Genomic DNA, 12,363 nt, shown 5'->3' on the forward strand with positions numbered 1-12,363 from the left:
TTTTTATTCCTCAGAAGTTTTTAACCCTTCTTCATGCTCCTTCTTCTAGTGCTTTTTCAATAGATACTGTCTCCATTTTTTTTTTTTTTTTTCTAAAAAATGTTATTGAAAGTGATCTCTCCCCTTCTTAAGCTCCTGGAATTACTTACAACTTTTTAATTGACATTTAGCAAAGTTCAGTATTTTTGTTATACTTGCATCTCCTATTTTAGGGATTGGCATCTTTTTTCAGTAAAGGGCCAAGAAAGTAAGTATTTTTATGTTTAGGACACATATGGTCTTGGTGGCAGCATATCATCCCTGCTTAGTTGTATGTAAGTGGAGCCATAGGAAATACATAAACAACTGGGCATGGTCGGAGTTGACTCTTTGGCCATAATCTTTGTTTTAATTAATTGTAAAGCCATTACATCTTACTCATCTTTATAATCTTCACACAGCTTTGCATAGATAGTAGTATATTTATAGAGAGCTAAATAAATAATGTTTGCATTAATATGAAATTTTATAAGGGCAAATGCTGACAAATAGGAGGGCCGATCATGAGTAACCTTGTATCCAGTGCAGCCTTAAGAATTGTCAGAGGGGTAAAGCTTCCAGGAAGAACGATGCGAAGTACTGAGTGAGGAAAAGAGCATTCATCTCTCAGAAGAATGGACAGTGGTTGTGGTTTTGCAGAAAGTATTTTGGCCATGACTGGTAAGCCTATATCAGAAGGAAAACTGACTTACCATTTTCTATTGCGCAAAGAAATTTCCCCAAATTCCATTGTCTTACTGTCAGAATACTGTCTTAATTTGCCATGCAAATTCTTTGGTCAGTTCTATAGTGTTTCAAGTACAATGTTTGCTTTGAGTTTAGTATTTGTTAGGACACATTTTAATTCAGAAGTGTACCACAGTCATTAAGTATTTACAATGTGATTTCCAAGTGGAAGGGAGAGAATGTGGATAATTTCCATTAAGAATGGGGCCATGGAAAAGAAGTAGTGTGGTTAACATTCCCAAATAACATAAAGGGGAAACACAACCTGGATTTTGCTAGGGTTAATAAAAATCATTCTCCACATTCTAGAGTTAGATATTCCCCAACTCATTTGCATTATAGAGTTTTCAGTTGGGTATATATTGTTATTATAGGAGGCAATATTATTTAAGGATTTAGTATTACATGTCAGAAATATACTAATTGCTTCATGAAGTAGAATCACCTGTTCATTTTCCAGTTGAAGTAACTGAAGTTTAAGATAATGGAATCATCTACCCAAGAATAAGCTACTAGTGAGAAGAGAGTTTGGATTTTAAGGTGAGTTAGATGCCAGTGATCAAAGCCTTGACCATCAAATTTTAGCCTTTATATTTCACTGAGATAATGGTGGTAAAAGTACTGACATCTGCTGTGTACATGTGTGGTATGTGGTCCATTTGAATTGTATGCCCAAAATACAATGCTTATTCCTTTCCTAATTTTTTGTCATGTTTTATTTTTCCATTTCTTTTAGCAGGATTACCAAAGGCACAGTTAATAGTCAGTAAACATGTTTAAGAAACTATATTGTGTCAGCTTGCCACATATTCATACTTGACTGAGGATGGGGAAAAAAATCATTCAGTAAAAACATACAGGTAAAACAAATCTTATCATGCAGTTTTGTTTTTTTTTTTTTTTGTGGTTATTGGCCGGGGCTAGGTTTGAACCCGCCACCTCCGGCATATGGGACCGGCGCCCTACTCCTTGAGCCACAGGCGCCACCCCTTATCATGCAGTTTTTAACCTACAATCATGATGCACCTTCTGTATATCCTCACACATAGATCTAATATTGTGATTAAAAAAAACATCAGGAGCATTTTATAGGTAATAATTGGATACTTATTAGCACTTGTTTTAGATAGAGCCCACAGCTTCAAATTTTAGAGTGAGCATCCTGAGAATAAACCTTTATGCCAAATAGAAAAAAAATTTTTTTAAACAAATTACAAAAACAACGTGGAATTCCAATTATACGTATAGAAAATATACTAACTTGCCAAAAGAAAAATAATTTGATATTTTAGTACTTCACTATAAAGAATGCATATCATCTGAATGGAATCAGGGAAGAGAAAAAGAACGTCAGGTAAAAAAATGAAGGAAATCTGAATAAAGCATGTAGTAGTTAAAAAAAAAAAAATGAGTAGAGTAGCTGCAGGAGACAGTGAGCATCCTACCTGGATGGCCACGTGGAGAAGCTAAGCTGGGACTCTTGCATCTGATATAGAGGAAAGGGCTGCACTAAAAGGAACTAAGTTCTGCCCCAAGACCAAGGGAGAGGCTGGATGTGTCAGAACCTTCTGGGAACTTTGTTAAGCTTGCACATCCCAGTCCCCACTTGTGAGCAGCTAAATGAATATGTGGGTGGGACTTGTGAGTCTCCACAGGGAATTTTGATGCCACTAAACTAGATGTTCTTTTAAGTTTTATTTTAGTCCAGAGAATCCATGGGCCAATGGCAGGGAACAGGGCAATGGGGGTTGGGAGTTGGTGAGGGACTGTGGGAGGAAGCATCCGGACAGAAGATACACTTCAGGTTCTCAGTTATCCTGATCATCTATCCCAGCCAGATTCTTGCTGTATTCTAACTGTATTTTCTTTTTCTTGTCTATAGTGGAAAGAAAAAAATTAAACTGGCTATATAGGCTAAAAAAATAAATTATGGATAATCAGTGGTTTATGTTAAGAGTGGTTACTACATAAATGCTGGTGAGTGTTCATTTTGCACAGTGCTATGGGCTGGTACATTGCATTTCAAATCTATTTGATCTACCTGGAGGGTAGATAACACATATTCCAAAATTTAATGCTTATTTTCAGTTGTTGCTGGTAACATTTGAAGCAGTATGTACAATATGCTTCAAAAATTTCATATACTTAATATGGAATATGCAAAACTTTTTAGGAAAACATTTTAGGAAAAATTGATTTTTTTTTTTTTAAGGAACAACTATGTTTTGGTGGTGGTATTTTATCAGCAAATGTTAATACAGATATCACACATTAATATGTACCAGGCTTACTGTAGAACACTAGGAATGTTAGAACAAGAAGATGAGTCTAATCGATCCACTATATGGTGTAACTTTGGGTTGAACTAATTAAAGAATTTGAATTAAAGAACTTAAAGAATGTTTTAATCGGGTTGGTGCCTGTGGCTCAGTTGGTAAGGCGCCAGCCCCATATACTGAGGGTGGTGGGTTCAAACCCAGCCCCGGCCGAACTGCAACCAAAAAATAGCTGGGCGTTGTGGCGGGCGCCTGTAGTCCCAGCTACTCGGGAGGCTGAGGCAAGAGAATCGCTTAAGCCCAGGAGTTGGAGGTTGCTGTGAGCTATGTGAGGCCACGGCACTCTACCAAGGGCCATAAAAAGTGAGACTCTGTCTCTACAAAAAAAAAAGAATGTTTTAATCACAGAAATTTTCCATTGGTCTGCTTTAAGAACTAACTCATAAGGTGTCCGATTTTTCCCTGTATTGCCAGTCTAAACTCTGGAGTCTAAACAGGGGAAATAGATATGTCAATTCGAAATAAGTAGAGTAATCCATATCTGAATGAACCATAGTATCTGTATCTTTAGTGTTTGTATTGGATCATCAGCACCACTATCTACCTTGTAACCATCCGAACTAATCACCTTGTACCCTTAAATTTCCGTCAGTCATCCTGAGAAACTCAGACCTCCTTAGATGTCCCTCATGCCCAGGTCCTCATCCTCATACAGCTTTGTGCAACCTCTTCTCCTCAAACTTTAGAACATGGGCCAGCATCAACAGAGTTCGTGAGTGCCACAGTTTACCTTTTGTAGTGTAAGACTTGGTACTAAAACATGTTTTTCCCTTGTTCTCTCTTTTGAAAAGAAAACAAAACCAAGCAAATTAGTTTTCGGAATTCAGTAAAAAGTCTTATTGTATATCCCACGGCCCGTGTACCTTCAGCCCCTTTACACGGTGCTAAATGATGACTCATATTCATAATCATGGGCCTTTGTTAGCTTCCAGCCATCAAAGAAAGCCAGTGATGTTTAGTTAACTGTATCTAATAATTGAATGATTAGTATGACTACCTCAGTAGCAGTGTTTCATAAACAAGTAAATGAATGGTTAAATTTCAGTTTACATTAATTTGAACTTCCTTCACCAAATTTAATTTTTTTTTTTTTTTTTTTTTTTTTGTAGAGACAGAGTCTCACTGTACCGCCCTCGGGTAGAGTGCCGTGGCGTCACACGGCTCACAGCAACCTCTAACTCCTGGGCTTACGCGATTCTCTTGCCTCAGCCTCCCCAGCAGCTGGGACTACAGGCGCCCGCCACAACGCCCGGCTATTTTTTGGTTGCAGTTTGGCCGGGGCTGGGTTTGAACCCGCCACCCTCGGCATATGGGGCCGGCGCCCTACTCACTGAGCCACAGGCGCCGCCCAATTTAATTTTAATCAAACATTCCCTTTTAAATCTAATAAAAAGATATGACTTTGGTATTTTATTAAAAGTTTAACACCAATTTAGCATACAGCGTGCAGTTTCACTCCTAGATATCTGTCCAAGAAATATGAAAACATATTCACAATAAGACATGTGCACAAATTTCCAAGCATGAGTCATAATAGCTGGAAAAGTGGAACAACTCAAAGTGCACCAATTGGTGAACGGCTAAAAATAATAGCTGTATTCTCAGGATGGGATATCTGCTCAGCAAAAAAGGGCACAGACACCTAATAATTGCGCCGATTTTTTTTTAAATTTTTTTTAATTGAGAGAGAGTCTCACTTTGTTGCCCTGAGTAAGAGTACTGTGGTGTCATAGCTGACAGCAGCCTCCAACTCTTGAACTCAAGCAGATCTCTTTCCTCAGCCACCCTGGTAGCTGTGACTACAGGCGCCTGCCACAATGCCCAGCTTTTTGTTGTTGTTTAGCAGGCCCAGGTGGGTTCGAACCCACCAGCCTTAGAGCATGTGGTCGACACCCCAACCACTGAGCTATGGGCACCCAGTCAATTGCGCCGATTTAGATGAACTTAAGGGATACCGTACTAACACAAAAGGCTCCATTTCCAAAAAGGTAAATATTTCAAGGCAAAAAGCAGGTCAGAGGTTGCCAGGGGCTGAGACTGGGAATAGAAATTGACCCGAAAGGTGCGTTAAGGGAACTTTCTGAGGAGATAGAAAGGTCCTATAACTGAATTTTGGTGATGGCTGGGACAGGTATACATTTACTAAAAGTCATGAAATTGCACTTACAGTGGATGTGTTTCATGGGCATTTAAATCATGTGTAGGCAAAGCTCGTTTTGAGGAAACAGACCCACCGCTCTAACAGGCAAAGAAACACTGGCTTTCCACCCAGCAGGAGGAGGCAGACGCGCGGCGAGCAGGGACGCTCCGCCTACCCAGAACGCCTCGCCACCTCTCGCTTTTCTTTACTCTTCTTGAATCTCCACTGACCCACCAGATGCCGTCTGCGGTTCCGTGACGGACGCAGAGCCTAGGTGGTCGTGTCCTCTGGCCGGCTTTTCCGAGCCGGGCCCTTGCACCACTGCGCGGACTCTGGGTGTGCCCCGGACTGGGCCTACCGGCTGCGGGGCGCGAGCTGGCTCTGGGGAGGACGACCCGGCGCGGGCTGCCGCTGGCTAAGCCACGGAGGAGCCTGAGGCCGGGAGCCCCTTAGGCACCGAGTTCGGGAACGGCTGGTCTGGCTCAGTGCACGTAGCAAGTCCAGTTTGCTAAGAGACCCCGCTCTTGAAAGAAAGTGTGGTGCCTTATTTAACCCTTTACATGATATGAGACGTCAGATCACCAACTTACAAAACTTTGTGATTTCAAAATTGGGCATGAGGCAGAAATCAAACAGGCAAAGCTTAACGAAAGTAAAGGCCAAAGAAAAAAATCTCAAAGATGTAACTGAGGCAAAACCTGAAGAATTCAAGGGAACTTCTATTTTGCTCGCAGTTTTAAAGAATGTTCTATTGGTTCTGTGACTGAAAAACATGATGAACTTATTCTAAAATATATGAAAAGATGTTGAACTAAAGTTCTCAGATCCTAACAAGTCCCTAAAGTTGCACAGTGCAGTTTCACTTGGAACCCAGTATTTTCAAAACGAAATGCTGAAAAAGGGTGGCGCTTGTGGCTCAAGGAGTGGGGCGCCAGTCCCATATGCTGGAGGTGGCTGGGTTCAAACCCAGCCCCGACCAAAAAAAAAAAAAAAAAAAAAGAAATGCTGAAAAAGACATACAAAGTCCTCACCAGAATTTAAGTGAAATCCTTACATTTCACAAGGATTTTAAATTCACAGCTTCATAGGATGTCAGCTAGATCTGAAACAGAATTACTGTGAAAACCATTAAATGCAGTGAGGATGGAAAAATTAAAAGTGACTTCAGTAGTTGGGATGATTCATTCATTCATTTTTTTTTAGTCCACACATAGTTCCTGACCAAGGATACCTGGATGAAAAATGGAAAAAAAACAAAACAAAACAATCAGCTCATTTGCTCCCTTTTGAACTACTTTGCCCTTGCAGGCTTAATTATATCCAGAAAGGAGGACACTTGTGTGCTGGTTTATTTGCGGTCAGTTGAGGAGATCCTCTGTCTTTTTTTGATGCATGTGTAACCTAGAAGTTGAATGTAAATTGGCTTAGTTGGGAAAAAAATAATTTAAAATGCTGGGAAAAGTTCTATGATACTGGCATTCTTAAATGTTGGTATGTTGGGCGGCGCCTGTGGCTCAGTTGGTAAGGCACCGGCCCCATATACCGAGGGTGACGGGTTCAAACCCGGCCCCGGCCAAACTGCAAATCAAAAAATAGCCGGGCGTTGTGGCGGGTGCCTGTAGTCCCAGCTGCTCAGGAGGCTGAGGCAAGAGAATGGCTTAAGCCCAGGAGTTGGAGGTTGCTGTGAGCTGTGTGAGGCCACCGCACTCTACCGAGGGCCATAAAGTGAGACTCTGTCTCTACAAAAAAAAAAAAAAAAAATGTTGGTATGTTAACAGCATTTAATTTGTAGGCAAATACAGGTGATTTCTATGTACTTTAAGATAATCTCAATTCATATGGATATGTCAAAAGATTGTTTTCTTAATAAGCTGGGGAGTTACGAAAATACAACTGAGATCAAAACAAAACAAGAAAACTATCCTTGTTTAGAACTTTAAAATAAGTGAGATAATGCATGGTGATGCAATTGTCAAGTCAGTATTTTACCTTACAGAAGTTTCTCATTTTTCTCAAGAGGAATCCGATAATATGACAACATACTTGATGAGGATGGGAAGAAATTTTTTTTTAATTATTAAAGAGTATGAAGAATATCTGACTGGCCAGCCACAGTGGCTCATGCACTTAGGGAAGAAGAGGCCGGTGAGTTGCTTGACCTCAGGAATTCCAGACCAAGCTGACCTAGAGCAAAACTCCATCTTTAGTAAAAATAGAAAAACTAGCTTGGCATGGTGGTAGGTGCCTGTAGTCCCAGTTACTTGAAAGGCTGGATCAGGAGTATCACTTGAACCCGAAAGTTTGAGATTGCAGTGAGCTAAGATGATGCCACAGGACTCTTGTCACCCTGTGTAAAGTGAGACTCTGTCTCAAAAAAAAGAAAAAAAGAATATCTGGCTAGAAATACATGTACTGCAAGTTGTAATGTATAAATGTTAGTGGTAATAATTTATAGGCAATAGCTATTTAGAATCTTTTGTCTATTATCTTGGTGGAGTTAGTTTTAGGACATGCCAAGATAGTTTTTAAGTACTAATTAATTCTTAGATGTTATAGTAGTATTGTCTGCAAGATGTGGTGAATGACTTAAGTTCCGTAAAACAAATGAATTTGTTCCTATGTGCTTTGTTTGTGTGAAGTCTTTTGATAAGTACCACTTCAACTACAACAACAAAATTTATTTGAACTATTAAATATGATATATATTTACAAACATATTTAGTTTGGGCTCAGTTGAAGGTATTTTTCTCCTAGAACTAGAGGTATTTTGTTTTTTCTGCTAAAGCAATGCAGTGACTTATGAAATTGCTACGTAGTTTTTTTTGTTTTTTTTGTTTTTTTTTGTGGTTTTTGGCCAGGGCTAGGTTTGAACCCGCCACCTCCGGCATATGGGACCAGCACCCTACTCCTTGAGCCACAGGCGCCACCAAATTGCTACGTAGTTTGCTTTTTAATTTGCTAAATCAATTATTAGTCCACACTTAAGAATTTCCATTAAAGTGTCAATTAATTGTTAATAACGTTGCTTTATTAGGTTTTTCTTTTTTTCTTTTTTTTTTTTGAGAAGGAAAGAGGTTTATTTATTACTTTGCCAGCAAAGGAGGAAAATGGCAGACAATGGTCTCAAAATCCAAACTCCTGCTTCTAAGAAGAAGCAAAAAGCTGTTAAAGGTTCTGATCCCGTAACCCCATAGTGAGCCAAGACAATCTCCTGGCCTCAGCAACAGCCTGGTGATCTCCACCCAGATTAATCCCATCTTCAGCTAAAAGGACCTGGTGACCTCCGCCCAGATGATTTCCTTGAGCTATCTCTTCTGTGCCACAAAATACAAGAGGCATTCCTTGCCCCTCCTGAATTCTGGCCTGATGTAGGGATGCAGGTTTGGGTTCCAAAAAAGTTGGAGAGACAGAAAATATTTTTTGCCATTTTTTTTCAGGCCATTTCCTCTGCAACAAAACATTGTGTTAAAAATCCACAGTGGTGGTTGCAATCCAAAAAAAAAGGTAAATAAAAGTACACACTGGTGGTTTGGAAAGGTACTTCTTGAATATGACTCACTAAGCAAACCAGCAGGGCCCTAGGGGTCTCTTAGGATGATCACATGGGGCTGTACCGCCAGTTAGGGGCAGTGTTATCTGGTCTCTAGAACCTCAACCTTAAAAGTTAGACAAGTATCTTCAAACGTTAAAACGAAAGAATTTTAACTCTGGTGAGGCCTTGGCTATTATTTTGAAGGGAGATTTCTGCAGTAGAAAGAGAACCAATCGTGCAGCGGCCTACTTCTCATCACCCTTGGCAGCAAAAAGGCATGAATCTGCCAAAGCCATTCATGTTCTGAACTCCTAACTCCCAGTCCAGGACTCTTGGCGACAGAACAGCGTTTCAGGGCACAGAGCAGTGTAAGTCCTTGGTGTCTGCAATGAGCTGACGTCCAGTGGACAGACCGACGGACGCTGTGGATGTCTGTGTATGGGGACTGGGTAAGTTGGTCACTCACCATGTTCCTCCAGGGGGTGGGCTTCTGCAAAAACTTACTCCAGAATACCTCCATAGGCCACATCCTCCGAGGGGGCAGCACCGGCTCCCGAGGGCTCAGCTCCTGGTCCTTCAGCCATCGCCTTCTCAGCTCTCGCAGCTGCTGCATCGCAGTTTCTCATCTGGCGCGTACCCCGACATGTCGCGTATACCAAGGCAAAAGGACACGGCGCACCGTCAAATTCGGGTATGCGCGTTCCCGTTTTTCAAAGCGACCTATCAGGTTTTTTGATATGACAGCAACCTATAAATAATTATTGTGGGGTATTTACTAATATTAATATAATGTTCTTAAATGTTTGCATAATTTTATATAAGATGACAAAGGATGTGTTCTTTATTATATTTCATTGAATGTTCATTTTGTATTTAATACAGTTCAGCAAAATTTGTGCATGTTCTTTTATTGCTCTGAAATGTCAAAAATAAAACAAGAGGAAGATATTATCTCTGTAAGAGAAGATGCATTATAGTAGTTAAATAGACAACTTTTAGCTTGTCAGACTAGGGTAATAATAGCATGTATAATTAAAATTAGAGAAATTTCCTACATTGCTATTCTTCTGCAAACATTTTTCTTGAGTAGATAAAACAATTTGCTTCCTTTTATGGTCTTTTCTCCAGTAGAATCCCAAATAATAGTGAAAGGATTAAAAAATAAGAAAATAGAATAAGCAAACAGAACAAATAGCCAAACAGTTTAATAAGATAAAATGTGTTTATTGATTTCAGAAAGGGTTTAATATGAAATAAGAGAAATTTAACATAATCTATCTCTATTACCTTTTTTTTTTTTTTTTAATTTGGCCAGGGCTGGGCTTGAACCCGCCACCTCCGGCATATGGGACCGGTGCCCTACCCGCTGAGCCACAGGCACCGCCCTATCTCTATTACCTTTTAAAAATTGTATTTTCTGACAGGAAGTTGCTGCCAGGACAATTATTTAAAAATTACATTGTTTTCAAAAGCTGATTAGACAGTGAATTAGTAATAAATATTTTACTAATTATGTTATTAATAATAAATAATAATAAATATTTTAATAATAATGAATAAGTATTCAGCCATAAAAGGAGATGGAGACTTTATGTCATTTATGTTTACCTGGATAGAGTTGAAAGACATCCTTCTATGTAAAGTATCTCAAGAATGGGGAAAAAACTATCCAACGTATTCAATATTATTCTGAAACCCAATATAAAAACACACTCTCTTATGAATGTTAAAACACAAATATAGTCTAACAAGGGGGATGGAGGGGAAGGGAGAAAGTGTTTGGTGGGAGGAGGGAGGACATTTGATAGGATCTCTACTAATGTGTACAATACAAGGTTATATATATTTTTATATTGAGACAGTCTCAATATTGCTATATTCTCAGGATGGGATATCTGCTCAGCAAAAAAGGGCACAAACACCTAATAATTGTGCCGATTTATTTTATTTATTTATTTTTTTAAATTGTCACTTTGTCACCCTTGGTAGAATGCTGTGGCGTCATAGCTCACAGCAACCTCAAAGTCCTGTACTCAAGTAATTCTCTTGCCTCAGCCTCCCTAGTAGCTGGCACTATAGGAGCCCGCCACAGTGCCTGGCTATATTTTTTTTGTTGTGGTTGTCATATAGTAGGCCTGGGACAGCCTGGGAGCATGTGGCTGGTGCCCTCACCACTGAGCAACGTGCACCCAGCCAAGGATATATTTCTAAACAAGTAAGAGTAAACTGTGAATGTCTTACCACAAAAAAATAAGTAAGTGAGGTGATGGTCGTGTTAATCAGTTTGATTTAAGCGTTCCATTTGTATGTCAAATCATCACATTGTACCCAATAAATGTATATAGTTATGATTTAATAAAAAGATTTTAAAAATAATGAACAAATAATGTACTAATAACAATTTGTGTTAAGTAAAAGGATGGGAAACTATTAAAGCTAGCAAACTTGGATTCAGAATGGGCAGAGGTTTGCATAGTGGCCTGATGGCCAAGAATATTTGAATCCTACCTTATTTCCAGGAACGGTCCACCAAGGAGATAGTAGCATAATGGAAATGAAACTATCAGTGGTACACTGTGTTGACGGAAAAGAAGCCATACTCAGTACAATAATTGTTTTTTAATTTTTTTTTTTATCAGTGCAATAATTTAAGAAAGTTTTTATTCTGAGCAAAGTTTGAGGACCATGACCTGGAATCACACCCAAGAAGCCTTCAGCAAGTGGAATCACAGGGTTGCAAGTTTGGTTTTATACATTTAGAGAGACAGGAATTACAGGTGAGGTCATAAATCAGTATGTGGAAAACATACATTGTTTTGGCAAAAAAAAAAAAAAAAAAAAAACGGTACAGGTAATAGGTGGTTTTTAAAAATTCTTTAGCTGACAATTGGCTGAAAGAGGCTTTGTCTAAAAGACCAGGAGTCTATGAAAGAGAATGCTTCAGGGTGGCGCCTGTGGCTCAGTCGGTAAGGCGCTGACCCCATATACCGAGGGTGACGGGTTCAAACCCGGCCCGGCCAAACTGCAACCAAAAAATAGCCGAGCGCTGTGGCGGGCGCCTGTAGTCCCAGCTACTCGGGAGGCTGAGGCAAGAGAATCGCTTAAGCCCAGGAGTTGGAGGTTGCTGTGAGCTGTGTGAGGCCACGGCACTCTACCGAGGGCCATAAAGTGAGACTCTGTCTCTACAAAAAAAAAAAAAAGAAAGAGAATGCTTCAGATAAAGGGTCTGTTAATTAGAAACAAAGTACTAGACAGACTCAGTGTTTTGTTATGTATATTGAGGACCTACAGAGACAGAGCCAAGGAGAGGATGCCAGCTTCCCTAAGTCAAATCAAAAATCCTCTCCCTCCTTAAAGACTCATGCCTCCCTGATATACATCAGTATGGTATAGTGGTGTGTATAGATGGCCTGACCCAGAGTACCTGGGTTTCTAAATCCAGATTTGCTTATATCTTACCTTTGTGATATTGAGGAAGTGGTTTATCTTTTCTATACCTCGATTTCCTCATCTAAAAAAATGGTATAATAGGGCAGTGCCCGTGGCTCAAAGGAGTAGGGCGCCAGCCCCATATGCCGGAGGTGGCGAGT

This window comes from Nycticebus coucang, chromosome 19, assembly GCF_027406575.1.
Source record: "Nycticebus coucang isolate mNycCou1 chromosome 19, mNycCou1.pri, whole genome shotgun sequence".
NCBI classification, from domain to species: Eukaryota; Metazoa; Chordata; class Mammalia; order Primates; family Lorisidae; genus Nycticebus; species Nycticebus coucang.